The sequence below is a fragment of the Heterocephalus glaber genome, unplaced genomic scaffold, assembly GCF_053883595.1.
Source record: "Heterocephalus glaber isolate CG9 unplaced genomic scaffold, H.glaber_assembly_v1.0 deba00000546, whole genome shotgun sequence".
NCBI lineage: Eukaryota > Metazoa > Chordata > Mammalia > Rodentia > Bathyergidae > Heterocephalus > Heterocephalus glaber.
Window position 1 is genome coordinate 25215451 of NW_028258147.1, and position 5385 is coordinate 25220835.

Genomic DNA, 5385 nt, shown 5'->3' on the forward strand with positions numbered 1-5385 from the left:
CAGTAATTCACCAATTACAGAATAAAAGGCATTACGTTTGAGAGCAAAGACTTAAGCTTTTAGCTTTAGTAACTATTTCTAAGAGTAAGATACAGAAAATCATCTGATTTTAAGAGTTCAGAGTGCTGAATAAAATCATGTTGGAGAAGGACACTGATTTGTTCTATTTATTTTATGTCTTACTGAGTTTATTTGAATTGCTTCACATTGCTTTTTTCATCTCAACTACTCAGAGACAGTGAGATACAATGCATATTTGTTAGAACTTGGGTATTTTAGTTATGATAAATAAACAAAATATACAAAATCTCAACTAAGCATTCAGTAATATTTAGTGTGAAATCCAGCAGCTTTTAAAAACAGGTAAATGTAAATCATTTCAGCAATTTCCTTGTTCATGCCAATTAATTCCCACATGAATATCAACATGTTTGAAGCTCTTTTAAGCCAATTCAGCATTTTCTCTCAAATTGCAGACATCAACTATCTAACATTTAAATGTTGCTTTAGACTAAGACTACAAATGTGCCACAGTGCGACTGCATATGCAGTTTAAACGATTGGCCTTGATTTTATCAACCTTCATGTTTTATTAGTTTTAGAATTTCATGCAAACCAAAATACTTATTAAAATACAGATCATTTTTTTCTGTCAACTAAATTATGCACAATTAGGCAAATTTCTGTTTTGGATTAACTAGCTATATTTTTGCTTATGGACAAAACTAGCTATGTTTTGTATTTGAAAGGACAGAGCAGTAATAATTTTGTACCTGTGCTACTGTTATATAGCCTGGTAAAGAGGAATAGTGACTGTGATGTTCTAAAATTGCTTTCTGGTCCTTAAGTTACTGAAATGGCATTGTTCAGCAAGAGCTTTTACTTAACAAGGAAAAAGAACTATGGTTTCTGTTATCCAAAGGCATAGAAATTATATTGATTATAAAGTCAGTTTATTTCTGCAAAAAAAAAAGAAAAAGAACTATAGCCAGAGCTTATACAGCCTTCTAAGTATGCACTGAGGGAACTTTCAATGACTAATTATAGCTTGAGGGAGTAGAAAAAGTCTACCAAAAAATTTATCAGAGGAGTTAATTTGTGGATAGGAGTGTAGTTTGAAAGCAATTTTATAAATTCTAAGCATGGCTACATGTATTCTTCAAAACCAGCTCAGTTTAACAGAGTTTCATGAGAAGATATTGTTATAGAGGATAGAAAATACTGATTTTATAGCTATGGAGCCTATATTTGTATAAGATGTCTTCACAAGGCAGTCAATCAGTTTCCTTTTGGAAATTATTGAAGAAATATTATAGTCTTTCTAGACAACATAGTAATAGCTTAAAACCCAATTCAGTGCTCTCACATTTACAGTCTTTTACAGACAATTCTGAAATTTTGAAGAAACCAGATGACAATCCTCACATTACAAAATTTTGCCAGACATGTTTTTAGTAGGCAATAAATTGTATAAATTTGTTTAACAAAGTTTAGTGATATCAAGTAGGTTTAAATGTAAAAAGCACTTGATGTTGTGAAACGATGATTGAAGAATTCTGTTAAAAAAAGGTCAGTCTAATTCTTTGGCTATATTTAAGTTATAAGCAATACTTTAAAAATGTAATGCATATGAAGAAATACATATTCTAAAGCTCAGGTGAAAAATGTCATTCTGAAACTGGGTGATTATCATAGCAAAATTATCCAATATGATTTCATCCAATAAGTTGCACAACTTACAGCCAAAGCCTGACTAACATCAAGGAATCAGTCAGCTTTCACATTGTGAACTGCACTAGCTTTTCAACTGGCCTTTCTGCTGCAGTCCCAATAACCAAAGCGATGTTTAATGCTTGTGTAAAATACTTCCAACATCAGAGAAAACTATACAGAATATTATGAATACTTGTGGAATTTTAGTAGAAAAAAGGATAACATCACAATAAAACTAAAGCAGCATATATGTTCAATAAAAATAAATCAGGGCAGTAGAAACTTAGAATTTCCTGTGGCTTTGGAAGAGCTGTGAAAGTGAAGTTGGATTGTAAAGAAAGATTAGAATATGAAAGGATTCAAAATCCTAATGGAGAGTTTGAAGATCAACTATCCAGAACTTTTATGAGTGAGTAATCAGATAGAAACATGAGTTCTAAACCTTAGGAATCTAGTGGCCCTTGAAAAAGTCTAAGAAAATAATGATGAAAATTCTTTCATGGGTGATGGCAGGATTAGTTGAAGATAAGATATAAATCCAGGAATATTTACAAGGAAAAGAAGGTAAGCATTTGCTGTCTAATAAAGACATTGCAATAAGAAACAGGGAAATGTTGGAAATGACTCTTCCATTCATAAGTTTGAACCTTGGAGGAGGTATGATGCCACTGAAAAACATGGGAAAATATAGGAGGTAGAGGGAATGACTCAGATTGAAGTTGTGTTAAGAAGATCCAAGAACAATGAACAGTTAGAAATCAGAGATGTGGGTCCACGCAGGACATGCACCATGCTTACAGTGTCCTCAGGCAGAGATGAATAATACTGCAGCTAGCCCAATGTCTACTGCCATTTCAAGTAGTGGAAGAAGTACAGGAAAGGCTATCAGCTTTGAGGCCAAGTTGCAAAGTATGATGTATTCTTTAGGTGATGCTAGGAGACCTCTTCATGAAATGGTGGTTTTGGTAGAAGATGTGGTACACACTCAATAATTAATCTGTTACAGCATGCTGCTGAAGTTTCTCAGCTGCGGGGAGCATGGGTAAACTCTGCTGAAGATCTTCTATTTTTGATGTGTAAAGATAAGAAAAAACTGAGAAGACTGCTGAAATACATGTTCATGCGAGATTATAAATCAAATATTATCAAAGGAATAGATGAAGATGAGCTTTTGGAAGACAAATTGAGTGCCAGCAATGCAAACAAAAGACAAAAAATTGATCAGGACTTTCTCAGCTCTATTGACCAGACAGGAGAATTTTTGGCAGTGTTTGAAGATGATGAGATTGATGAAGTTAAACAAGAAAGAATGGAGAGAGCAGAAAGGCAGACTCGAATTATGGATTCAGCTCAATATGCAGAATTCTGTGAAAGTCGACAATTAAATTTCTCCAAAAAAGCTTCCAAATTTCAAGACTGGTTGGACTGCAGCAGTATGGAGATAAAACCCAATGTTGCAGCTATGGAAACCTTAGCGTATTTAGCATATGAAACAGTGTCACACTTAGTGGATCTGGCTCTTCTTATGAGGCAGGACATGGTAACCAAGGCAGGAGACCCTTTCAGTCATGCCATTTCTGCAACCTTCATTCAATATCACAGCCCTCCTGAGCAGGGGTCTTGTATGAAGTCCTGCCCAGACTCCCCTGAGAACACTCCGCCCCCAACACCAACAGGTCCGCCACCCGGATCACAGCACCCCAGGGAAGACCACACCAGGGACCCTTGGGAATGGGAGTGCTGGGCCAAACAGCGCTAAAACCAAGCAAAGGAAAAGAAAAAAGAGCACCGCGGGCTGTGGTGTGGAGGCTTACAGCGATGCCATCCAGCCCTGCCACATCAGAGAAGCTATCCGACCCCACAGCCACAAGACTGGCCCCCTTTTCCCATTCAAAAGTGCCTACCGCAGGAATGGGATCGCTTTTCTAGCCTGCTAATGCAACTGGGTCCGCAACAACAGGAAAGGCAATGTTACACTGAAGCAATTTCTTTTCTCCATTCTGTACAAGATAAAATTTCACCTTTTTCATTAAAAAAAAAAAAGAAAGAAAAAAGAAATCAGAGGTGTGGGATTAATTCACAAAAAATAGACAAAGGAGCAGAAAGATAAAGGTGCATTCAATTGCTTCTTGACTATTGACCTATTAAACACGTATAGTCTGAAGTATATTAATTTATCAAAACACCAATTGACAAGGTTAACTCTCTTAATCCATAAGCAAGTATCTATTCCTTTTTCTTAAAAATGGACCATTTAAAAATGGTCAATACAGATAAAAATATGGACAAGCATTCAAATTTTAACCCAGACGAGTTTTCCTATGTCATGCATTAACCCGAGTAAAAATTATGAAAAAATTATTCATACACAAGTTGAAAACAGCTGAATGCCTCTTATTTTGCCTATAACACAATCGAAGTATTAAACAAATTTGAGGAATAGTAAATAATTGCTAGTAAGTGGTGTATGAGATAAGAAAGGTAGCTAATTTACTTTTTTTAAAATATATTTTATTGGTACATTTTAGGTATACAATATAATTACATTCATCATTGGAAATTTGCACCTTTATGTAATCTCTCTTGGCTCTTATTTTTTCCCCTTCCCCTGCCCTCCCTTCAACCCCTCCATCCCTCCCTATTTACAAAGACTTCGTTTCCATTTTTTCATTTTCTCGTATTAATTCCATTCCCTTCTTTTCTTTCCCCTACCCCTCCCACTTCTCCTTCCCCTTTGCCCCTTTTCTTCCTATTTCACATTATCTGTTATACCTTTTAGTCCTTATTTACACTTTCAGTTTCTCACACCAGAGAAACTATTCGGTATTTACACGTGTGTCTCCTATTTATTTCACTTAAGAGTATCGCCTCAATGTGCATCCATTTAACTATGTCTCTAATTTCTCATTTTTGATGGCTGAGTAGTACTCCATTTTATAAAAAAAAATCATTTTCTTTATCCAGTCTCGAGTTGATGAGCATTTGGGCTGTTTCCAAGTTTTAGCTATTTCAAATTGTGCTGCTATGAACATGGGTACACATATATCCCTGTAGTATGATTCTTTTAATTCTTTGGGGAAGATCCCCAGCAGTGGAATAGCGGGGTCAAATGGGACTTCCAGTCCTAGTTCTTTGAGGTATCTCCATACTGATTTCCACAGTGTTTGTACCAGTGTGCACTCTCACCAACAATGAAGATAGGTTCCTTTCTCCCCACAGCCCTGCCAGCATTTGTTATTGGTTGATTTCATGATAGAAGCCATTCTTCCTGGACTGAGGTGGAATCTTAGCCTTGTTTTCATTTGCAGCTCTTGAATGACCAGTGATGTTGAGTATTTTTTCATACGTTTATTTGCTATTACTACTTCTTTGTCTGAGAAATGTCTGTTCATTTCAGATGCCCAATTTTGCGTTGAGTCTTTAAATTTGGGAGATATGATCTTTTGAAGTTCTTTATAGATTTGAGATAGTAGGCCTTTGTTTGAGGAAGAGCAGGTGAAGATTTTTTCCCATATTGTAGGTTGTCTCTTCACACTGCTGGTGGTTTCTCTTGCTGTACAGAAGCTTTTTAATAAGAGATCCCATTTGTTGATTATTTGTGCTAGTTCACGGGCACCTGAGGTTTAGTTCGTAAAATCTTTTCCTACAGCGATGTCTTCAAGAGTTTTACCT

The 5385-nt window shown here is 35.9% G+C and overlaps 1 pseudogene; it reads left to right on the top strand.

Moving 5' to 3' along the window:
• The first annotated feature begins 2498 nt into the window (after positions 1-2498).
• Positions 2499-3650, top strand: LOC101707325 (transcription initiation protein SPT3 homolog pseudogene; annotated as a pseudogene).
• The last annotated feature ends 1735 nt before the right edge of the window (positions 3651-5385 follow it).